General features: G+C 49.1%; 1 protein-coding gene across 8 annotated transcripts in view; it reads left to right on the top strand.

Annotated features, from left to right (window-relative positions):
- PITPNM2 (phosphatidylinositol transfer protein membrane associated 2) overlaps positions 1-24,990 on the top strand; it is a 144,776-nt gene that overhangs the window by 11,793 nt on the left and 107,993 nt on the right. The window contains exon 1 of one of the 8 annotated variants that reach the window (XM_057492400.1): positions 19,302-19,404. The exons of the other annotated variants lie outside the window; for them this stretch is intronic. The gene's annotated coding sequence lies outside the window, so the exon portion shown is untranslated. Of the gene's footprint in view, positions 1-19,301; positions 19,405-24,990 lie in introns of those variants that run through there. 8 annotated transcript variants of the gene reach the window in all.

Below are 24,990 nucleotides of genomic sequence, written 5' to 3'. Positions count from 1 at the left end.
TGTTCCCATGGCTCAGGGGCCTTTGCTATTAAGTGCTGGTCACTGAGCATCACAGGCCTTTGCTGAGCCCCTATGCAGCTGGAGCTGAGCAGATGGGGGTTTCAGGAGGTAGAGGCTTTATTTTTAGTCCTACATCTTCTGTGATTCTGTCACTATGGAGATACCATGCGGGGGCCCATGAGATTCCATGCTTTTCCTGCCAGTGAGGAAGGAGAGTCCTGTTTCTTTTCTGAAATGTGGTTCTCCAGGTAGCCTGGGCTTCTGGGTTGAGACCACAGTCTGTGTTTGTGAGACAGAGACAGAGACAGACAGATGCTGTTGCTAAAGAACTAGCTCTGGCTTTTGGCCCTGTATGGAGGCCCCTGGCTTTGGCTGAACTGCACCAGGAGACTAGAGGCCCCGTTTGAGCTGTGTTGTGTGAACTTGTTGACCTTAGGCAGGATTGCTTCCCCTCTGTTGGCCTTCATTTCCTCCCCTGACAAGTTGGGATGGTAATTCCTGCCCTAACTGGTATTCTGGATGTGAGGATGTAATTAATTTGGACAAACTTTGAGTCCCCAATGAGGTTTGAGTGCCATGTATGTGTCCTGTAATTATTCTGATGCCAAGGTTGCTCTCCTCTAGATCATCTAGAATTTTGCCTGTTCCTTCTTGTCTTACTTCTTTTTCCTGCATTTTGGATTCTTCATTCAAAGACAGAGAAAGAGGAGGCCATAGAGAAAAGCATTCTAGTCTTTTCCATACATTATAGAAGATACCAAGGGGAGTTGAAACTGTCTCCTCTTCCCATCATCTGTGTGTCATCTGTAGAGTTCATGAAAATATGCTCTTCTGTTCCTGGCGTGGATTCCTGTCCCATCTCCAGCAGGAGTGATACCTGGCACATTAGCTCCATTCCTGTGTGGGCATAACTGAGGTTCGGAGCCATTAAGTGTGTGCAGAGTCGCATAGCCATCAGCACCAGAGCTGGAACTAGAATTGAATTCTCTTTACTGTACCACCTGTATTCTTCCTACATCTCTGTACAGACAGGGCCAGATGTCAGGTCTGGCCGTGGACCCTTCTCCAGGGCTCTGTGGCACTTGTCTCTTCCCTCCTTTTAAAATCTCAGGCGTGGCTATTAAAAAAAAAGGGAACTAACTAGTGTTGATGAGGATGTGGAGAATGGGTCATTGTGTGCTGCTGGTGGAAATGTCAGGGGGTGCAGCTGCTTGGAAACATCCTGGCAATTCCTCAGATGGTTAAACACAGAGTGACCATTGGCCCAGCAACTCCACCCAAAAGCCCTGAAAGCAGGGACTTGAAAAGATATTTGTACACACATGTTCCTAGCAGCATTATTCATACTAGTCAGAGGGTGGAAACAATGCATCATCTGATAGGTGGGTCCATCCATACAGTGGAATATGATTCAGCCATAAAAAGGAGGGGAGTTCTGACACATGCTACAACATGGATGGACCTTGAAAACATGATGCTGAGTGAAAGAAGCCAGTCACAGAGGGACAATATTGTATAATTCTACTTCTATGAGATGCCTAGAGTAGGCAAATCCATAGAGACAGAAAGTAGAATGATGGTTGCCAGGGGCTGGCGGAGGGAGAATGGGGAGTTAGTGTTTAGTGGGTACAGAGCTTCTGTTTGGGATGATGAAAATGTTCTGAAAGTAGTAGTGGTGGTTGCATAACATTGTGAATGTCATTAATGCCCCTGAGCTGCACAGTGAAAAATGATTAAAATGGATAACTCAGGCTTATCTTGGAACTTCAAGTGGGTCTTGGGTGGGATCACACCTTGCTTTTACGTCTTTGGGGCACCTTGCCTCCCCCTGGCCCTCCCAGCTCAGCAGCAAGCATACGCCAGTCCTTGGGCTCTTAGGGGTGGGCATTCCTGGCAGTTAACGGCCATGCCTGGTGGCTGTGTGAATGACATCTGTCTCTGTGGAACACTTGTGCACCTGACGTCATGCTTGTCCTTTTATGGCTCTTGCTTGCTCACAGTGAGTGGAAAGATAAATACGTTTTCAAAGAGCAGATGCCAGCTGCTGGGGTACCTGGCCTCAGCTGCAGAGCGAGTGGGAGACCGCTCTGCCAAGGAGCAGGTGCAGCAGCCCTGGAGGACTCAGGCAGTGGGTGGGCAAAAGACCTGCCCGGCATGTGGCTGAGGCCCCATGCAGACAGCCTGGGCTTGGAGCATGGCTCTGCCACCAATCTGCTCCAGTACCTGAGCAGGTCTGGTGCTCTTCTGAGTTTCTGTTGGCCTTCTGGTCCTGAGGTTTACAGCGGACCATGTGGAAGTGCCTTGCACAGTGCCTGGTACTCCATGGAGCTTAGTGAGCCTGTGACTCATCTTGTGTCTGGCCCTCAGGAGGTGCTGGGATCCTTGGTCCCTTCCAGTCACAGGTCACAGGCTAAGACATGCTCTGGAAATACAGTGGGAGGTGTGACTAGCTGCAACGAGGCCTATGGACCGGGGCAGGAGGAAGGGGTGATGTGATCTGAGGGATTTCAGGCCAAGTCAAAGCCCCCCTCTGCCTCACAGAGACCCTGCTTTTTAGGGAAGACCCTGCAGCTGCTTCTGTAGTCTCTGTGTTAGTCTCCTGGAGCTGCATAACAAAGCACCACACACTGGGGGGCTAAAAACAACTGAAACTACTCTCTTAAATTCAGGAGGTCAGAGTTTGGGATGTGGGCAAGGTTGGTTCTTTCTGCAGGCTCTCTATGTCTCTTCTCTTCTTTGTGGGTTCAGGGCACCCCCTAATCCAGTATGACCTCACCCTAACTAAATATCTGCAAAAATCCTGTTTCCAAATAAGGTCCCATTTTGCGGTTCCAAGTGGACGTGAATTTTTGGGGTACTCCCCCACCCAGTACAGCCTCCACCCTTGTTGTATGAATGAGTGGATGGATGAATGGCAATGAGAAGGTGTCTGTGTGTCTGCTCAGGTGTGCTGCTGCAGAGGGTAGGCATATCCCCATTGACCCGGGTCTGCTATAGGGGCTGTGCCAGGACCACCCCCTCTTCCCAGGATCATTGCCTCCACCACTGGCCTCTGCACCCTGAGCCCAGCCCAGCACTCTGGCTGCCTCCTGACTCTGCCACTTCTGAGGTGGCAACAATAATGTTTATTGCAGGGTAAGGCAAGGACACACCAGGTGTTGTCTGCTTCCTTACTGCCAAGATCTCAAAGATGTCTGTTTCTTTCCTCCTCCCCTCGGAGCCAAGAAAGACTGTTGGGGTGGCTTGGTGACCATGGGCACAACATCTCTCCTCTTGGAATCTCAGCTTCGTCTGCAAATGAGGGGAGGCTGAGCTGGGTGACTCTGAAGGTCTTTCTTGGTCTACAATTATTTCTGTTTTACTACTGAGGAAATTAAGAGCTGGGAAAGTGTGCCTTGGGGCCCCATGTGAGAGGAGGACTCAAATCCAGATGCCTTCATTCTTAGCATATACTTGAGTCTGTTCTGCCTCCTGCAGGAAGCCCTCTGTGATTAGCCCAACTCGTATGTGGCTCCTTCATACCTCACTGTGCCCTGCATGTGGTGCATAGATTCACAAACACCAGCCTGCTGCTCAGACAGTATGCAGTGGGTGTGGGTATTTTTTTCTCCAGGGCCCCTTCTCCTCCCTTTCCTCTGCAGGTGGGGGGGGTCTCTGCTTATGCTTGATGCCTTCTCTGTGCTGCCCCAGAATGGCACCCAACACAGGGCTCACTACACTCAGAAACCTGAGCAAATGAGTATTTTCTAGGAGATCTACTAAAAGAAAAAAGAGGGGCAAAAACCCACTTACATGCTTTCAATAGATTTCAGGAGAGCATTTGATAAAGCTCAACATGTATTACTCTTAAAAACAGAGACTGAAGGACAGACACAGATTTCAACGTAATAAAGACCATTTCTTTGTGTAAGATCAGTAGCTACTTAATCCTTAATAGTGAAGCACTGTAGCAGCTTTTTCCAAAGTTCATTTGAGGGGCTCAGAATGTGTCAGAAAAAGGATTTCCAGGCCCAGGAGTATCTGGAAAACACTGTCCAAAGAGGCAGCACCTTTAATGTCATTTGCAGGATAGGCGCACCCTCCCGCATCACTGCCAGCCATCACTCTAGATGGAAGCGGGCAGTGGGCTGGGAAAAGAAGCAGAACAGAGCTGTTAGAAAGGAGGTTGCAGAATCCAGATGGATGTGGTATTTGTCATGGGTTTTCAAAGTTGACACCCTGAAAAATAGTTAGACCTAGCAAGACAGTATGGTGGCCAAGTCGCAAAGCAAATATGTGACCGCCATCACTTTCCTGGGAGTCGTAGGTAACTGGTTGTTGAATATAATGGAAGCACCTCTTGGCATACTGCTTGGGTGTCAGCAAACCACTGACTTGGCCTTATTTTCTGGTTAGAAAAGAGTAACACCCAGCATCTCTGGCAGCTGCCAGCATCTCCTTTTCCTCTGCAGAGCCCAGAATCCAGGGAAATGGTGGGACCGTGGTATAATGCAGAACATTTGGGATCTCTCCTGGGGTCAGGTCAGAGGTTTCTTGGGGTTAAGCCTCCCATTTAGTGTCCTGGTTAAGGAGGTGTAACCCAGAGTCAGGAGCCCCAGGACCTGAGTCCGGTGGTACCACTTCCTGGCATGGGGTTGAGGATGTGTTATTTAGCCTCTTTGACCCTGAATTTCCTCATCTGTGAAAGAGATCACACTGCAGTCCTTGAAGGGCTCCTCTGAGGAATCTCCAAGAATGTTTTTTGAACACATTTATGCACCAATAAGCCATTATCACAGAGGCCAGGAGTCCATTCTTGTAGGCTTGGCACCAATCCTGGATGATGGGTGCAGCGTGGGGAGAGCTGGCCATGGCACATCCTCCCAGACAAGCTCTCGGAACTGCCTCTGAGCTTGCCTGATGTTCCTGCTCGGGTGAGAAGAGTCTGGTTGCTGGAAGTAAATCATGAACTCCTGTTAGAAAGTAGAGCACAGGGCCAGCCACGTCACAGTCACTCGTGGGAACACCTCATCAGCCAGCTTCATCCAACGAGGCATTTTTGTTTCAATAACGATCCTGATTTTTCTCAGAGACATTTCTTGCCTGTTTCAATCAACAATAAATGCTAGATATAATGCAGTCTTTGGTTATGGCTGAATCATTCAGCTGGCCAGGTTACCAAGTTGCAGGTCAAGTTTTTAATATCACAAATGGGGCTGTCCCCAGAGACCCAGGAGGGATGGATGGGGGTGCATCTTCTTGGCATCCCCCAGGCTGAACCCATGAGCTCCCCATAATTCCTCTTTAGGTGGCCTATTTCCTTTCCTTTTCTTTCCTTAGAGTGGTTTTGCTACTGTTAATTTTTTGCCTCACTTTAACCACAGTTGTTTGACCACCCAAAGGGTCCAGTATAACTTTCCAAGGACTGTGTTCTTAGACTTTGTGGCAGCTTTTCCCCTGAAGCCTGGTGGCCTTGCTCTGCTGGTCAGCCCACTTCCAAGGGATAAAGGTTGCTGTCAGCTTGCAGCCTGGGTCATGGAGGTTAACAGGGCAAGAGTTAGGGGTCAGTAGGAAGAGTTCCAAAGCTGGGTATGCAGTGATCCTGTGGAGAGCTCTTAAAAATTGTCCTCAACTCACTGGAGAGCAAGGTGGTTTGGTCTACTTTCTGATTCTTTAGGCATATGTGGTTCATGGAATTTAAAGGTTAGTCTGTAATGTGGTTTTAAAAGATGCATTTTAAAATTGTTGGACTACCCATTATTTTCTTTGCATTCTGCTATTTCAAAATAAACATGAAATGTTGACTTTTTGAAAAATCACAGCAGAGTTAGTAAATCTAGAAATTAAAAAATTGGTGTTCAAATAAATCTTTAACGTCAGTGTAACTGCCCTATAAATGGTGTGAATCTTCCTTTCCTATTTCTGAGTCTGCTTTTCACCTAGATTCACCTGTTTCTGCTTCAACTCAGCCTCTTCCTACCCTAACACTTCAGTTTTCTAGTGTTCAAAGAATATTATTTTTCAAATGCTTTTCCTACTATTCATTCACTTATTCACTCACTCATTTTTTCATTTATTAAAAAAAATTACAAACCACCCCCAAAATTGTATGTGATATTGTACTAGACATTGGCAAGCTATTAAAGATAGATTAGATACACTGCTTGATTTATAGATTACTCATAGTTTACAATAAAGTAATAAAACAGATACTAAAGCCCATATTTGATATGAAGATCATTGTTTGGATAAGTAAGACATTATACTTGGTACCAAATTGCAAACAGTCGACAGGCAAACATAGGCTTGTTTGCACGCTTGTCTGCAGCCTCCCCATTTTCCTCCCTAGAGGCAACTGGGGCTGCTAGTTTTTGTGCATGTGTATAATCTTTCAGAAAGATTCTCTGCATATATAAATATATGTGTTACTTTAAAAAATGCACATGGCTGCCCACCATTGTGCACCTGCTTTTTGGATTAAACAATTCACAGGTCCTTGAAGGGGGTCTCCTTTGGTTCATTTTGATGGCCTGGGTCTTCTTAATGATGGCATTCATATTCAGCTGATGGATGCACCATCATTTGTTAAACCAGGTTCCTTTTCTTGGATTTTGGATTGTCATAGCACAAGGTTAGAAGCAAATAGTGCCACGGTGTGTAATCCGGCATGTAGGTTGTTGTGCAAATACACTCTCATATCTGTGGAATAAATTTCCAGAAGTAGAATTTGCTGGGTCAAGGGGTGTTTGCCTTTTATTTTCTATAGCTGTTGCTAAATTGCTCTCCGTAAAGGTAGTACCAATTTACACTCTCACTTACAATGTGTGAATGCAAGGCAGTGGTTTTTAACCTCAAAACCCCAGGCAAGGAAGAGCTTTTAAGTAAATTGAAAATCTGGAGAAAACCATGTGAGAGCCTCTTCTGCTGCAGAGGGCAGCTCCAGCAGTTCCTGGGGCAGCAGGGTAAGGAGGCTGGTTCCCACGAGGTGCCTGCTTGCCCACGACAGAGAAGGGGCCCTGGATTCCTTGAGTAACATTGCAGCTGGGAAGGGGTGGTTGCCCCTCTGTCAGCCTCTCTGTCACCAAGCACCAGAAGCTTTACACCAGGACTTGTAAAATTACAGTATAATATTGCCAAGTAGTGACAGTATTTTTAAAGAGCTGCTAGTCATAGATATCACAGGGGCTGAGGGAGGGATGATGAGGAGTTAGTATTTGAAAGGGACAGAGTTTCCATTTGGGACAATGAAAGCATCCGGGAGGTAGATGGTGGGGATGGCTGCACAACAGTGTGAAAGCACTTCATGCCCCTGAGCTGAACACTTAACTTAAACATGATTAAGGTGGTAAGATTTATGTCATCTATAGTTGACCACACACACTGAAAAGCTACAATTCCTGTAGCAATCCATGCAGGAACAAAAGGACACTAAGAAATAGAAAAGGTATACACTTCCAATGGTAAAATAATAAGTAACCAGGATGTAATGAATATAGTCAAGATATTGTAACAGATTGGTATGGTGATAGCTGGTACCTAGAATTGTCATGTATATAAATGTTGAATCACTATGTTGTACAACACAGAGAAGGCAAGTAGGGATTCTACAACATTTTGCTATGCTGATGGACAGTGACTGTAAAGAGGTTTATAGGGGGGACCTGGTATAGGAGAGAGCCTAGTAAACATAATATTCGTCATGTAAGTGTAGATTAGTGATACCAAAAAAAAAAAAAGGGCAGTTCCTGTGTGGTAACCTCCAATGAGTTCTACACAAGAGTATAAAGGGCATATAAAAGTGTAGGCAAAGGGTCTGTTTGTGTTTATACAGAGGATTAAAGCCTAATTGGGCTACCCCGAAAATGAACTAAGATACGATATGAAAAAGAACTTCCATCATCAGCACTCTCTGGAAGACTCATGCCAGAAGATGATCATCAAAAAACCCCAACAAAGATCCACGCACTGCTACAGCTGTAGATGCACTCATCCCACCAGCTCCTGGACTTGCCATGGGAATGAGGAAGGAGATATCTAAGCTGACCTGTGCATACAGTAAAACAACAAATTTGACTGGATCTATACTGTTGGAACTCAATCAAGAATTAGGAGAAGTGCAAATTGTAGCGCTCCAAACTCTTACAACTACAGACTATTTACTGTTAAAAGAACATAAGGGATGTGAACATTCCCCAGGAATGGGTTGTTTTAATTTGTCTGATTTCTCTCAGACTGTTCAAGTTCAGTTGGACAATATCCACCATATCATAGATAAGTTTTCACAAATGCCTAAGGTGCCTAACTGGTTTTCTTGGTTTCACTGCAGATGGCTGGTAATTACAGGTATGCTTTGGTTATGTAACTATACTCCTATTATGTTAATGTGTGTGCACAATTTAAGTAGTAGCTTAAAACCTATACATGCTGAAGTTACTCTACAAGAAGATATGTCAAAGAAATAATCAATCTTCCCATGTTTTCTTCCGCCTGCTACTTCTATAGCTTTTCTTCTTCCTTCCTAATTACAACCCTTAAATAGAATTCGTGCCTCATATCAAATTTACCGAGTATCATAATTCTTCCAAGTGGTAAAGATACCTCAAGACAAATGCTGGGCATAGAAGCTACAGGGCATAAATATGCAAAGAAATAAAAAGCTAACCATTTCAAACAATAAGGCTTCTCTCTCACTTACCAACTTTACATTTCCCTGTATGGCCCCGGAAGATGACTGGTTAGCCAGAGACGGGTAAGATTCCTCAAGGGAGGAACAACCTAAGACAGGCACAGTCGCAGGGGGGTCATCAGGTGAGAAATTGGGGATCAACAGAGGTGAGGCTTAGAACCTCACCCCCCCGTTCTGAGAGAAATCTTCTGCATATGTGGATGTTTTGTTGCCCTTGTCTAGCTTGGATTAACACATAGTCTACAGGCACACACTTGATCATCTACATTTGCTCTCTTACAACACTAAACTATGTTTTCTACCTTTATCTTGTATCTACCTATCACTTCAGCATTTTATTAAAAATAAGAATAATAAAGAGAGAAATGTGGTATCCACATATAAATCAAGTATAAAAATCAAATGAGTATTCATATTTGAACTGACTGTTTATAGTTCATAATGCATGAGCAAAACCGAAGGTTTCTGTGATGGCTGCCCTTGTACTGTTCACCATGTAAGAACTTATTCACTATGTAAGAATTTGTTCTCCATGTAAGAACTTGTTTGTTATGCCTCAGAAGATTGGAGACTGATGAAAATTAGGCTTGGGGTGGATTGATGATTGTGCATTGTGCATTGACTCCCCTATACAGAATTTTATTGTTGTTAACAACCATTTGATCAATAAATATGAGAGATGCCCTCACAAAAAAAAAAAAAAGAAAGAAATAGAAAGGATCTAATCTAAGAATAAAAAGAGAAAAGGCAGAGTTTTTGGAACAGCTTGTCCCATTAGCCATGTCCTCACTCACCTTGAACTTGAGAGCTTGGCGGGTGCCTGGCGCTGACCCGCTCCCTGGGGTGCGGGAGACAAAGCCCTCCATGGAGAAGGCACTCGGGCTAGGCCTGCGGGGGCTGCAGGGGCTCTGTGGTCCTGGAGAAGACACCGTCTCTGACCTGGGAGGCCAGAGGCTAAGCTGCTCTGTCCTGAGGTGCTGGGCATCTCCTAGGTTGCCGCACTCCACACTTTGTTTAAACAAGAAGCCTGAACCCGACCTGCTACTGGATGTTTGCTGGGCCTGGGATAAGTGAAGTTAAGCAGTAACCTGGGTCTGATCTTCATCATGATATTCCTGTGTCCCTAGCAGCTCAGATAACTTTTGAAAAAAGAGCACTTGCCCAGCCCCTTCTAGAAGCAGGTGAGTGGAGAAGCTGTCTCCTTGAAACTGCTTGATGTCTCAGAGCAGATGCTCAAAGTGGACATCTCTCCTGAGGCTCAAGGGATCCCACCCACTGGGAAGAGCTTCTCAGAGACATCACTTGGGCATCTGCCCAGCCACCTGGCCTCCTTGAGGTGCTGGGTGTGTCACAGTGAAAATTATCATCCTAATCCGTAATCACTGTCAGGAAGCCCATGCCACTGAGTGTCAGTGCTTTCAAAGGGTGTGGATGTGCCTTCTCCTGGGCAGCGTTGTCTCTCATGGGGCCTGAGCCTCACGTTGTGTCTGACCATGGGTCCTGGCTTTTTCTGTCCATGTGTAGGGTCTGTGGTCCTTACCCTACTTGCAGAGAGAGAGGCATTAGTCCCAGGAAAGACCAGTGACCTTGGGTTGGCTCCAAGGCCACAGAGAGCCATAGGGCGTCCCAGCCATGCCATCACTTAGAGAACCAGTTCATGGCTGTCCAGGCAGGGGGCTTCCTTCAGCCATGTTGTCTCACCCCTCATTTTGCAGCCAAAACACAGATTTCAGGAGGTAAGGTGGCCATGTAGCACTTGAACCCAATCCGTGTGCTACCTGGGCCCTGAACGCTCTGCTCTGTTTGGGGCATTTTAAGTCTTTGAGAGTGTTAGTTATGAAAAGACCTTAAAACTGTGGGTTTGTAGTTGATGGAAATGCAGCCCAACCTTCTTTACTGGTGTGCCCCTTTGAAAGCCCTTGTCAGAGTGTGAATCCACCCCAGCAGGCCACACAGGCACCTGTGAGGAGTTGCCAGTTGACTCACAGTTGTCAAGAAGGTGATGTGACTTACCATATTCGCAGGGCGCTATGATTGCTGAGCTGACATAGCTCCTCACGTGGGTGGTGAACCTGTGCTTCCCATTAAGAAAATTGCTGCTTTTGAACAGGCTACGAGTGGAACTTTTTTGCTTTTACTAAAATTAATAAATTAATAATACAGCAACCCTCCCAACACCCCAAATTAAAGGGGAAAAAAGGAAAAAAATTAACATAAACCCAGAGAAAAAGCACTGTTTTCAGCATGGTATCAAAACCCAGCAGGGTCACATGGACAGAAGGAAGAAGGAATTCTCAGGGGAGGTTAAGGCTGCCAGCCTCCATCTTTCTGGATGCTGTGATACCCAATCCTTTTTCTGCCTCCTGCCTATGAAAAAACTTTGAGCCAACTGAGCTGAATTTGCCCTTGAGAATTCCCAGCAGTCCTTTGAGATCACTGGAGAAATCCCCAGGTGGCTGCAGAATTTGAGTTCTCTTGCCAGGTGGTCTTGTTTGGAACACTTGAGTCCTGACGAGGCCCTTGATGAAGGGAGGTTAGGCTGTTATTACTGATGCTCAGCCTTGGTAGAGCAGAGGGTGGGAGTTTGAGGGCTCTGCTCGGACCTGCAGGGGCTCGACGCTGACTGTGGGACCTGGCTGGTCAAGACACAGGCTACAGACAGCCTCTCGGGTTCCCATGGCCAAGAGTGTGACAGGGCTGGGGCCAGGGCCAAGGGATGCTGCCTGAATCCCCCAGCCTGGCCTCCATCAGTACGAAGGCACAGCGTTTATGAACGGGTGCTTCACAGTACTTACCACAGCTAGGAGCCAGATGGTCTAAACAACGCATCAGTGGCATGGTATGTAAATAGTTTCCATCATTATGGTGCTGCCGTGCTGACGTTAACGAGGATGAATTACTCTGAGGAGCTTGCCGCAGTCAAGAGCCAGTCAGGCCACAGGTGGGGCTGCAAAGCGGGCCCCACACTGTGGAGGGGAGAGCTTTCAGGGCAGGCAAGCTCGGCCTTCTCTTGCTGCCTCCTGCCAGGACACCAATTCCTTCACACAGTGGCCCCAGGAAGCATTCCCTTAGAGCTCCTAGCAAGGACAAAGCTTGTTTCTTATCATGAACTGGTAAGTTTTTCACTGTTTCACTCTGAGGGCTCTGTGGCCCAGCATATATCCTTTTTTCCATTGGCTATCAGGAGGCGCACAGCTATGATTTTTACTCATTTGCTTGCAGATTGCCCTCAGGAATATCAATATAGGTTTCCTCCTTCCTTTTTTGATTTCTTTCACTCTTTACTCATCTAGTCTTTGGGGAGGTGGACCTATGTTGTAAAGTTCTGTGGAAGCAGGTAGTGTGGGTGGAACTTAGACACCATAGAACAGCTCCCATCATGTGCTTAGTGTATGATGGCGGGGTGCAGAACTGGTCTGTATCTGATCTCCCTGAATCACCAGCTACCCTGGTGGTGCCAAGGAGGCCAAGATAGGGCCCAGGCTTAATTCTCCTTTATATCCACACATCTGACGTGTAGTAACAGTTTGGTGAACATATTAGGATAAGTAAAGCTAGCTGCTATAACAAACAATCCTCTAGTCTCAGTGTCTTATCACAATACAGGCTTGTTCTCACTCTGTCATAGTTGAATTGGATGCCCTAGGACTGGCCTCCATGCAGTGAATTGGGGATCCAGGATCCTACTGTGTTTCTACCATCCCCTGGGGCTCCCTGGGGTCTGCACTTGATCTGGATGGGCAGCTGGCTGATGAGCAAAGAGAGAGAGGGCATATAGAAAATCATGTAGGGCATTTTTGGGGCCAGGACTGGAAGGGGGGGAGTCCCCCTGCTTACTGAGTTGGTCACACAGCCCCACCTTGAATTCAGGGGCTAAAACTGTAATTTAGGAAGAGGAAACTGAACCAAGCCAGATGGCCACATTGTTCCAGATGGAACAAACAAATTCATGAATGACATGGGGATGCAAGCAAGGTTCCCAGGGGGAAGAGGTGAGGCTCCCAGGGTATGAGTCTGCCTTGTAAATCTAGATTCAAGTCATTTGGATGTTGTTCAGTGTTTTGGATTATGTTTCTGTCTTCCCTTCCACCAAAACTATAGGATTGCAGAATGTTGGAACTGAAAGAAGTCTTTCAGAGGCCAACCTCCTCACTGTGGAGATGGGAAACTGAAGCCAAAGAAGGGAACTGACTTACCAGAGTCAGCTAGAACTTTGGTCTCAACCTCTGTCTGCATCTGGGATCATTTCACACACATGGAATCCCATCCATATCTCTGTCCAGTGGGTACAAATCGCTGCTTCCGACAGGACCGGGGAAAGCTGAGCAGTTAAGTGGAAGCTTGAGTCAATCAGCTGACAATCCGCTCACTCCGTTGGGTCGTTGGAGAAACCCTCCAGTGGTCACAGCAGCTGTTTGAAACACAGCACAAGGCTGGATTTCAGCCTTCATTCCATGGTATTTGGGGAGTGGAAAGTTAGTCTCTTCCTAAGACTCATTCAAGCACTGCCTTCTCTTAGTGACTCACGTGGGAGTGTCAGAGATCTTAGGAACCTAAATTAGGGATAGAAATCTCCCCCAAATCCATTAGCAAGCCTGACCACTGTGTCAGTAACCTGTTGCTGCATCAGAGTATTCCCCAAATTGTGGCTTAAAACATCAGCCATTCTATTTATTTGCTCACAGTGTGGCAATTTGGGCGGGACTCGATGGGGACAGCATGCCTCTGCTCTGCTGTTGTCAGCTGGGACCTGAGTACGGGTTGGAAGAACGTCTGCAGGATGACCCCACCTCAACAGCTGGCATGCTGGGGCTGGCACCCGGCTGCAGAGCTGAGCTGTGACATGGGTTCCTGCTATGTAACCTACCCCATGGCTGGGCCAGCTTCTCGTGGCTGGTGATCTCCAGGTAGCTGGACTTCCTTCACGCATGGCAGCTGCTTTCCCCAGAAGGCAAACACAGACCATGCAGGCCTCCCCCAACTCCTTTTTAAATTTAATTTTGTATTGTAGTAAAACACACATAAAAAATGTACCACTTAAACCATTTTAAGTTTACAGTTCATTGGCCTTAAAAACATTCACATTGTTGTGCAGCCATCCCCATCATCCACCTCCAGAGCTTCTCCATCTTCCCAAAGTGTCACTCTGTCCCCATTAAACACTAACTCCCTATTCTCCTCCCCACAAGCTCTGGAAACCACCATCTACTTTCTCTCTCTATGGATTTGATGCTGTGGGGTGTCAGCTGGGACTTTGCTTGTCTAAGCAGAGTCATGAAGTATTTGTCCTTTTGTGACTGGCTTATTTTACTCAGTGTCATGTCCTCAGGTTCATCCATGTTGTAGCGTGTGGCGGGATTTCCTTCTTTTTAAAGCTGATAAACAAAATTGCATAGACCACATTTTGTTTATCCATTCATCCCTCAATGGGCAGTTGAATTGTTTCTGCCTCTTTCTATTGTGAACAATACTGCTGTGGACATGGGTGTGCAAACATCTGTTGAGTTTCTGCCTTCACTTCTTAGCCAAGGCTTGGGTCTGAACCTGGCACAGTGTTACTTCCACCTGTTCTGTAAGTTAAGCAGGTCACAGGGCCAGACTAGATTCAAAGGACAGGGACTCCATAAGGCCGTGGCTCATTAGGGTCCACCAGAGTAACCATCCACCACTACTCCTCTGGCAAAGATCTTTGCAGAAGAGGCCAGGTGGACCTGTCCCCACACACCCAGCATGGCCTGGCTCCCCCTCAGTTGCCTCTGGAATGCTGGGATTCCTGAGGCCCAGGCTTCAAGAGGTAAGGTTCTGTGAAGAAGCTCAGGCCAGACCCCAGCTATCCGCTGCCTGGAGGAGGCTGCCGCTCTTGCTGTCTACTTTGTATTGCTAATGGCTGCTCCTCTTATTACATAATCTGTTATTCTGTGCTGCACCAGGCCCTGGTTACTTGTCAAAAGTTTCTAAAAGCCAGCTGTATCAGCTCCAGGCAACTGGGGGTGCCGTCTCTCTCGTAGTATTAGTCACTCTGTGCTCAGCTAAATTTAACTTTTTATCATCCAAATGATATTTTTGTGGGCTTGGAATTTTACATAATGCTACCAACTGCTGCAGGCTAAGAATTTCTCCTTTTTGGTGTGTACATGTGTATGTGTGTGTGTGCGTGTGTGTGTGTGTGTGTGCGCGCACACCGTGCTGGGTTTTCTCCCCCAGGAGCTTTTGCACACCCAAGGAAGCATTGTGCAGTGTCTTTTCCCTGCTTTGCCCTCCCAGGCCTGGGTCTCTCCTGCAGGCTGCTTTCTGTCTTTTGCCAGCTGGGAGAAAAATCGCTCCTAACAGCTTTCTGATGGCCCTACTAATGCTTCCTTCCTCACTTGAGGCCTCTCCACTTTGAAGGTCTCTGAGGGTTTCCCTGCTGCCTCTAACAGTCTGGTGCTTCAGAGAGGGATGCTCAGCTGCTGAGGAAAGTGCCTGTTGAGAAAGCAGAGTGAAGGATCCGGAAGGGGGGGTAAAGGGAAAGAAATCAGACATCCAGCCAACTGGCCCAAGGTGTGGGGGCCAAGACACAGGTCCTTTCTCTGCTTGGGGGAGGGCAGGTGTGAGAACTCAGCTCTAGGAGAGGTCAGGGCTATGGGAGACTGAGCAAGTGGGGGCCCAGGCATCTCCTGGGTAGGGTGCTGTAGCCAGTTGGGGATGTGGGGACGTGGGGACACTACACAGCCACTCTGACCTTCCCAGAACACTGCTGCTCAGAAATGGTGGCACTCGGGCCCTCCCCCAGGACTCTTGTATGTTCACACCACAACTGTGCATAGCAGCAGCCTACCTCCACTTTCCAGGTGGGGAAACTGAGGGCCAGGCCAGGCGGTGAGGTGGGTAGCAGTTACATGGCAGCAAATGCCGTGCACTTACTGTGTGCCATGTAGGGCTGAGTGCTGGCCTTCGTAGATTCATTGGCTCTTCATGGTGGTTCTCTGAGGTCAGTAACAGGGCCAGCACCCTCTTACACATAGCAAAACTGAGTCCTAGGGAGGTAAGCACACGGGGTCAGGTTGCTCGAGGCCACATAGCTGAGAGATGGCTGAGCCAGATGGCATACCGGCCGCCTCCTCTTCTCAGCCACTTAGGTCGCCTTTCCTCCAACCCAGCAGCCTCCTAGGAGCAGAGATGGAACTCTGCTGGACCCTGTGCTCTCTCCAGAACATAACTAAGTTGATTTCAGTTTCATCTGGTCCCAGGTTTCCTCCCTGCAAGCAATCTTTAAAGTGCAGCAGGCTGTGTCTGTGTATGCTGTCTCTAGGAAAATGAACCAAAGCTGGTGTTTGACTCTTGGGTGCCAGGGAACAGGGGCAGAGAGACATGCACTCTCACCCTGCCCCCTTTTATCTTTTCAAAAATACAGATGTATTGGTTGTCTTATATTATTTTATTGAAAAAAATTAGGAACTTCTAGTATTAGATCCAAAAGAATTAAAAACACATGTCCACATAAAAATTTGTACAAACATTTTCACAGTAGCACTACTCCTAAGAGCCAAAAAGTGCTAACAGCCCAAATGCCAAAGGACAGATGAAGGGATAAATAAAACACGGTCTGTCCACCCAACGGAATATGATTCAGCTTTAAAAAGGAACGAGGCCCTGACCCCTGCTGCAACACGGATGCCCTTTGAAGACATGATGTTGAGTGAGGGAAGCAGATGCAAAAGGCTCCGTATTGTAGTATTCCATTCATATGAAGTGTCCAGAACAAGCAAATCCACAGAGATGGAAAGCAGACTGGTGGTTGCTAGGGGCTGGGGAAGAGAGTGTAGAGTTTATTTTTTGGGGGAATGGAAATGCTCTAGAACTGGGTACCATTGGTGGTTGTGCAGCCTTGTGAACGTGCTCAACTACTGATTTGTCTGCTTTGAAAGGCTGGCTTCTATGGCATATAAGTTATATCTCAGTGAAACAGAAAATTAGAGCCATGGCTTCATATGGCATCAAAGGTGCTGCTCAGCCCGTTGCCAGCAACCTGGATGATTAGCTATGGCCCCACTACTGTTTGCGTCTTTCCCTCTTTCCCCTCTCTGTAGCCCCCTGGCCACACAGTCTCCATGTCAACAGGGGTAGAAACAACAGTATTTAACTCCAGTGTCACAACCCACACATTTGGAGCTCATGCTTCCAACCAGGGCCAGCTTGAGGCATGCAGATGTCTGGGCAAGCCAGTAGTTTGGCACCCTATCAAACTGGTATTCTTTAAGTGTTTGTTTGACATTTATTTAGTGGGGATAAGGAGAGACTGATACTCTATTAATAGAAATTGTATAGAGAGACAGATTCACTTATTAATTCATGTCCACTGACTGAAACAGAGATCTGAAAGATTTTCAGGAAAGCAATTCTGACTACTGTTGTTCATGTCTCCAAAGGTTGATTTTTATTTTATTTTCCATTGCTTTTTACCGCCTGCAATCTTCCAAATCATTCAAGAGGCATATTGGAGATTCAGAATTAAAGCTTAATAACATGATGACTAGTTGATAACATTATTATATAATTGAAATTTGCTAAGAGAGTAGAATTTAAGTGTTCTTACACTCCCACTCCCCAAAACAAAGGTCACTTTTGGAGGGGATGGGTGATTTCATTAACTCAGTGTTAGGAATGCTTTCACAATGTGTTAAGTGTCTCTTTACATATATTACAGTTTTACTTGTCATATATCTCAGTAAAACTGGGAGGGAAACTTGAAGGAATAAAATGTCTTCTTTTTGTTCCTGATGAACAGCAACACACATGTATTGTTTAGAACTAGAACCAGAGACCCAGGACCTCAAGTGCAGGTGTGCATGGAACACACATGCAGCCAATCTCAGCAAGGACTGGTGGTTTATTTTCTCATTTTCCCTTGGGGACAGGGCTGGTTTGCTTCTCATCCTGTGTCCAAGGGGTCACAGGAGGAAACCTGAGTCACCTGGCAGCATCTTCCCACTTCAGTCCAGAAATGTTTTGCCCCCTGCCCCTGAGGTCTGTTCCTCAAGGAGCTGTCTTGCTCCTGGAGCTGACCCTGCATTCACCTTAGGGATTTTAAATGTTTTTTTGTCAGAAAAATAATTTCCCCTCTGTGAGGAGCGTGCATTTTCCCCCGCAGCCCCTGAGGATCTCATGCTGCTAGGTGTGAGTCAGAGATGACCTTCTCACCCAGGGAGAGGCCATGCAGGGGAGTAGAAGAACGGGGCTGGCCTGCAAAATCTGGCTTGCCGTCAACTGGCATGTTACCATGGCAGAGCCCAGCCCGCTCGGCGGGGCTCCTCACCTCTAACATGGGGAGGCTCCCCTCATCTCACACCCAGGCTGGAGGTGCTGTGATGAAAGCCACGGAACAGGACGAGAAAGCAGGACATGCTAAGGCTGGGCTCAGCAGGGGAGTGGTGGGATGTGGTGGGATGGGGAGGAGAGAAGCTGGAGGGCCTGGGGACTGGAACCTGGGATGCCCGGGACCTGCTATTTGTTGGAGGTCCAGGATACATGTTGGGGTGTTTGTGTGGCCGTGGACCGGAGGGGCAGACACAGAGCAGAGATGCAGCCCCAGCCCTGGCAGGCCCCGGCCCAAGAGGAGTCTGCAGAATCAGATGGGTGTGTGACAGGCCAGCTCCTTGGCTTGCAGCCACATCTCCCACTGCCTTGGGTCCCCAGTTAGACAGTCTCCCTCTCTTCTGAACTCATTTGGCAGTTTATCACTTTTGTTATCTGGGGCCACCATGAAACTCCCCTCTTATTTTATTTTACCTCTACTGAGACTGCTGGGCCCTTCTAGGTACGGGCTTACGTCCCTGGAGCCCCTGGTGTCTGGCCTCAGCCCTTGGGGTAGGGCTGCTCCAGAGCTGGGGACTGGTTGTGGAGTAATTGCAGCCCCTGCAGCCTGCAGGGTTGTGGTCCCTGGAACGTCTCCAGGGCTGCTGTTTGCTTCCTGGGCACAGGGACACAGCTCCCAAATGTTTCAACAAACATGAGTGTAGATTGAGCTGCAGGTGTGGGCCACCGGGGCATCTCTGTCCTGGTGGGAACCCTGGGCTGGGTGGCAGGTTTAGCTGTGCCTGTGAATTTTTTTCTGTCGTCTCATAGACTGACTGTACCAGGGGCTCCCCTGAAATCCATTTCTCCACCTTCTTCACTGTTCAACTGCAGGGACTTGACAGGAGGGTCAGTGGCATCACCCCAGGGTGCTGACTCACCTGGGCATCAGGCTGCTGACCAAGAACGCCAGGCTGCTGTTTCCTGCTCTCCACCAGCCTCCCCTCTGGAGATGGAGGGAGTCCCAAAGGGTGCTGGGTGGAAAGCCTCTGGATTGTGCCGAGAACTCTGGGCCTCTAAAGCAGCTCCTGCGTGTGCTGGAGCCTGGAACTGCATCCCTGAGTGGTCTTCCTAAGCGGGAGAAACCCTAGGCAGTGCATCCTGGCCTGGGTCCCTTCATTCAGTGAAGATGCCTTCCACCAGGCCTCCCTGCCTTCCCCTCTGCCCTCTGGATTCAGAACTCTGGGCATGGCTCAGGATGAGGCCTGGCCTCATGGATTTCCTAGTGGGGTTGTGCTGTGCCATCAGAGTGGCCAGGTGTCTCATCTCCTCCCCACTGGGCTTCTCCCTGCAGGATGCTGGCATGTGCGTCCAGGTCATTGATGCCCTTCTGTGGGCCTAGTGAGCCACCCCTCCTCCTCCTGCAGCAGCAGGACAAAGACAAGCTTTCTCACAACAATGCACAGGTAAGGATCCCCACCGGCTTTGCAGTTGGAGATGCTTCTCCTTAAAGATCTGATGTTGTCTGAGTAATGCAGGTAGATCATATTAATCGATCCTGCTTCTTGTAAATATTGACTGCTCTTCACTAAGTAGGAAGGACTGATGCTCTGTCTTTGGTAGCTTTAGACTCCAGATGCAGTAAAAGCTCGGATGGCCCTTGTCACTCTGCACTCGTAGTGTGCCCTGGCGTGCTTCTCTCTCTGTACATCCCTGGCTCGGCCTGGCCTTCTGACCCCTGGTACACAGGGCAGGACAGGAGCTGGTCCGGCAGCAGTGAGGGGCTGGGGGTGGGTCTGGCCATGCCCTGTTCCCCATGAGCCGTGGTCAGAGACATAGAAACAACTGTGCGTGTGTTTTCATGCAACTGTCTCCCTGGATGAGAAGCTGAGACTGGGGCATATGTGACAAGGCCCTCTACAGAGGCAGTGGTGGCCTCAGGATGAGGTGTTCAGTCTCCCATACTCAGCTCCTCCTCTCCCACCCTGGATCCTCCTGGGCTTTTTGTCCATCCCCCTCCATTTCGTGTCTCAGACACAGGCCTCAGCCTGTCTCCTTTCTGTCACACCAGGGTTCTTGTGGGTGGAAGAGGTGAAGTGATATGGCTTTTTCTTCTTCTGAACTCCAGTGAACCCTTCTCCCTGGATACCAGTCAGTTGGTTTGAGCTTTGGGGGAAGCCAGCCTAATGGGCAGAGGCAGGTGGGGAGGGAGCACTAGTGTCCCAGCTTCTGCTGTGTCCACTGGGCTGTGGGCAATGCACTGGCTCTGCTAAGCACCCAGTAGCCTGTGCAGGAGCCATGATGATCCCCTTTTACACAGGGGAGCCGAGGCTCAGGGATGGCAAGTATCTGGCTCAAGGTCACACAGTTTGGTCAGTGGTGGGCTTGAGATTAGACCCCAAGTCTAGACCCTGATGCACACGGCATGGTTTTCCAAATATGTCTGGGACTTTCCCACAGGATGGTGTCCAGGCCCTGTCCTTCCTTGTGGCCTGGCTCCAGGGAAGCCCCTCCTCTGATCCTCCAGTGCTCCCACCCCTGTCCCCACGTTGGCAGCCTGGGCTGTTTTCTTCCCTCATTGCTCATTCTTTTCAGTTCCTGTGAAAAGGCCTCCAAGTGCTAAGAAGGGAGAGTGCTTTGTTGTATGTTGTTTTGCTGTTTTTGTTTTAATTCACTCTCCAAGGTGTCTCAGCGGTGGGGGGGCGGGGGGGGGCGGAGGGCTGATGTGGCTGCCACCTAGTGCCCTGCTGGCCAGCTGGGGAGTACTTCTCTGCCTGCAGGGCCTCAGCACTGGTAAATGCATTACTCCAAGTGGACCTGCTCCCACAGGCCCTGAGCTTCCCATTGCTTTTTCTACAGGAAGGGGGGTCTTTTCCTTCCTAACAGCATTTTGTCAAGTTCTGTGGTTTTAGAGATGATGTGTGAGTCACCTTACCTGGGGTCCTCACTTAGACCCTGCACGTTCTCAGGAATTCCTTTGCTTTACTCATTACCCAGAGATATTTAGGAGCACTTAGTATGGACCAGGTACTATTCCAGGTGCCAAGGATGCAGCTAAAACAAAACAGACTAAGTCCCTGCCCACTTGAAGTTTATACCCCAGTTGCCTAGACAACAGTCAACATTGGACCAGAGGGGAAGGTCAGGGTCACTCTGACAAGCTCCTGAGCTCTTCCTGGGATCCTGTAGCTGTTACCTGGAGGCATCGAGACCACCAGGCCCTGGATGGCAAGAGTCAGGGCATGGAGAGAGGCAGCCCTTCCCAGAGCCCCTGATAATGTCCTGTCTCCTCGTCTCCTCTGCAGGGGGCTAAGGGAGGAAAGGGCTTAAGGAGCAGGGTTTATTTTTAGAGGCGCTTCTGGCTCCAAAGGAACATAGAGCCCTTTCTTCCAGAAGGTGGGGGCGGGGTGGGTACAGGGCAGGGGGTAGCCAGAGTCGTTTTCTCAGTGTAGCCTGGCTGTCTTCTGCACCTGTGTGACCCAGAGGCAGGGGCAATCCATGAGGAGGATCTGTTTCAAAGAGGGGGTCCCAGCCATGGGGGAGCATCTGCCCTCAGGCCCCCCTCCCCAAAGTTGAAGGCGGTTGCCACTCTGAGCAGGTGAGCAGAGCTTCTAGCATTTGCTGTTAATCTCTGTCCTTGGGGAGGGGTCTTAGCAGAAGGGTCCCAGGCCCAGGTTCAGAGTGGATCACTTCCTTCCTGACTCCCGGGCTTTTGCTGGGAGGGGCGCTTCCTGTCATTGTCTCTGCTGAGGCCTCAGCAAGGTCACTGTCTCCTGAGGAGGAAGAGAGCTGGTGACATGGGCGGGACCTCAGGTCATAGCAACAGCTGACACACACTTTCCATCCCCAGCACCCAAGCTGGTCTCCCGCCTCCCACTGGCCAGGGTGGAGTCTGCGGGGGGGTGGGGGCTTCTCTCCTGCACCTGAGGAAGCTTAACACTCCAGCCTAGTTGGGAGGCTGGCTGCCTGTTCCCTGGGGTTTATAGTTCTATGACAAAGATCATAGTTCTTAGATTGTAGCCAGGCTGTAGGCCGCACACACCGAGGGGCCAGAGCACACAGTGAGCAGGGGGCTGCAGGACATGTCATGGGGCAGAGATGCTGCCAGCTTCCTGCAATGCAGGGAGCTTGTCCTGAGTCCCTCTGCTCTCTCCCCACAGCACTTGGGAGGGAGCTGGGAAGGATCTGATGTCCCCCTCATGTCCCTTCCTGACTTCTCCTGTCCACTTTTCATTTGTTGGCATGGTGCCTTGATGCACAGCCAACCCTGCCCAGGACCCAGGGTAGGGCGAGGAGGGGGGCTTTCCCTGAGATGACCTGCCCCTCCCCTTCTGTGTATGCTCTCACTGTGCTGCTGAATTCTGGCCTTCAGTGTACCTGCTCTTCCTCTTCTCCCCAGCCTCTGTGCACCTGCTCCCTGCTCAGGTGGTGCATGTCTGCCCGAAAGCGTGCCCTGTCTATTCAGGGGCAGAAGCTGCATTTCTCTAGCTTTTGTTTCAGTCCTTGCTCCTGGTCACTTGCTGAGGCTCACAGAGGCACACATGGTTTTCAGGGAGCCAGGCTCAGGTGTGGTCAGCTCATGCACTCCAGGACTGGCAGGGCCGGGGCAAGAGGCTGGCCTAGGCTCTGGTGCATGGCGCTGCCTCGGCCCTGGTGGGCAGGACTGGGGCTCCGCTGCCTACAGGCTCCCAGCACTGGCAGCCTCCTTCTGGTAGCCTACCCCTGCTTCCCTTGGTTCTGAGGAAGAGCCCACAGCTTGAGTCTCTTCCTGGACTCCCCCAGGCCAGGTGTCCAGTGCACTAACAGAGCCCATACCTGACCTCGTCCTGCCCAGCATGGGGGCACCTGGAAGCGTTTGCTTGTGAACTGGCCTCACAGCTCCTGTGGGCTGGGTCCCACCAGCGTTCCTGGTCTTCTCCTTGCTTTGTTCCTCCACACACTTCCTGAGCGTGAGCCTGCTGAAAACAATCACTCTGATTCCTGGAGACGGTGTCCAGAGCTTGGATTCTCACAGGGACTCCTGAGATGATGCCATTCAAGCTGGACAGTTATATGGCCCGAGACTGTTCATTTTAGCAGCATGGCTGAGTCCATAATGATCAAAAAATATTCATTCAACACATTTAATGAGTACCTGCTACTCTGGGAGCTGGATATAAAGGGTTATACAACATTGAAAATTCTGGCCCCCCTGTATCTATATTTTAGGTATGATAGACATACAGTAAACAAGTCTGCAGTTAAGGGATGTGAGTATTTCGATGGTGATCAAAGCTAAATAAATGAGGGAAGAGAAAGCCCCTCAAGCGAAGGCCTGAAGGAGGTAGAGGAGACAGCCTGTGCAGACCCTGAGGTAGGAGCTTGCCCAGAATGTTCAAGAAGCCAGAGCGAGAGAGGAGAGAGCAGGGGAGAAAGTAGAGAAGGACTGAGAGCCACATCCCGCAGGGCCTCATAGGTCTTGTCAGGACTTTGGCCCTGATGTGGGGCTGGGAAGAATTTGAACACGGAAGGGCCAGGATCCCACCTGTATTTTGAAAGGATGGTTTCTGGCTGCTGTGTCCAGAACAGACTGAATGGGGCAAACAGAGGAAGCAGGGAGACCAGCGGGGACATGATGGCCATGTTGCAAGGTGGTGGGTGCTGGACCAGCATGGCTGCAGGGGAGTGGCTGAGGGTGCTGGGCTCCACATATGTGTTAAAAGAGGATTACTAAAGGGATCACTGATGAACTGGTGACCTCTGTTGGGTGGACTTTAAAAAACAGGTTCTTGAGAACTTTGCAGGACCCAAGAGATCCAGCCCAATCTTCTCATTTAGACTGAGGGGAAACTGAGGCTCAGCAAAGGAAGTTAATTGTCTGAAGTCAGCTGGCATGCTGGTTGGCTGCAGAGCCAAGACTCAGGCTTCTGACCCCAGGGCCAGTGTTTTGTAACTGAAATGATGGAAAGCTTTGTGAGGAGACCCAAGGAAGACGGGCTGGCCCCAGACACGCAGCTGAGTGTGGGGTCCTGGCCAACTCTGCTGGTGGGCAGAAAGTATGGTTTTGCATGGAATGATTCTAGGTGCCCTAGCTTTTACTGGTTCTCTCTGGGCCAGCATTCAGACCTCTGTGGAACTGGGGTGTTGATGGCCAGGCCATGCCTGAGTTCTTGGGCAGAGTCAATGCACCTGTACATTTTATTGAAAATCTTATTGAGCTTAAACTCACTGGCAGGCCAAAGACAAAATGCTCTTGCCCTGAAGGAGCTTGCAGTTCAGGGGAAAGACATGCGAGCCAAGAGTGCCTCTGTGACAGTGGGTAATATGATCATATTTGAGGCACGTTCAGGGAGCTGTCCACGCTCAGAAGATTGCTGTCCGAGGATGAGCAGTAAACAGCCTCTGCAGCCACCAGCTACACCAGCGAACAAAAGCTGGAGGCCTTCTATACACCAAGGTGGTCTGTTTCAAAGTCCATAATTCATCTCTGGTAATACAGGGAGGGTTGGTGGGGGAACGGGATCTCACCACTCTACAATGTGTCACCAAGAAGAGGTTTCACTTAAGTGATGACCCAGCCGTAGGCTGAAGCTATTGGTACTCACTGAGACGCAGCCTTGCTTTTCATGCTACGTATCTCTGTGAAGGGAGAATGGACAGGTGGCCTTTTTTAGTTTGCAAGCCTGCTCTAATGACCGACTTTAAGGTCACTTGTGGCCCTCAAGATGCAGAATGAGGCCTGTGAAGTTGGTGTCATCTTTAGGCTCCTCCACAGGAGGGTTGCCTACAGAAGTAAAGAGAAGTCTGCTTTTGCTCTCTTTGGAGAAGTTGACTCTGTAGGCCAGAGAGGGGCAAGTCCAGTTGGATTTTTCTCTCAGCTTTTAACTTAACCCGTCCCCACCACAGTAAATGCACTGTTGAGGGGTGACAACTGGGAAATTGCTCCCATTGATTGGTTTATAGGCTGTCTCCAGAAATGGCTCTCGCCACCCTTTGCTTTGGTTGAATCCTGATGACCATGGGTGAGCTCAGGGCGGGACCAATAAGAATGTGGTGCCCAGAGGCCAGGCTGC

This window comes from Manis pentadactyla, chromosome 14 (assembly GCF_030020395.1).
Source record: "Manis pentadactyla isolate mManPen7 chromosome 14, mManPen7.hap1, whole genome shotgun sequence".
NCBI lineage: Eukaryota > Metazoa > Chordata > Mammalia > Pholidota > Manidae > Manis > Manis pentadactyla.
Note: the sequence above shows the minus strand (reverse complement) of the source record. Positions and strands in the feature narration are given on the sequence as shown.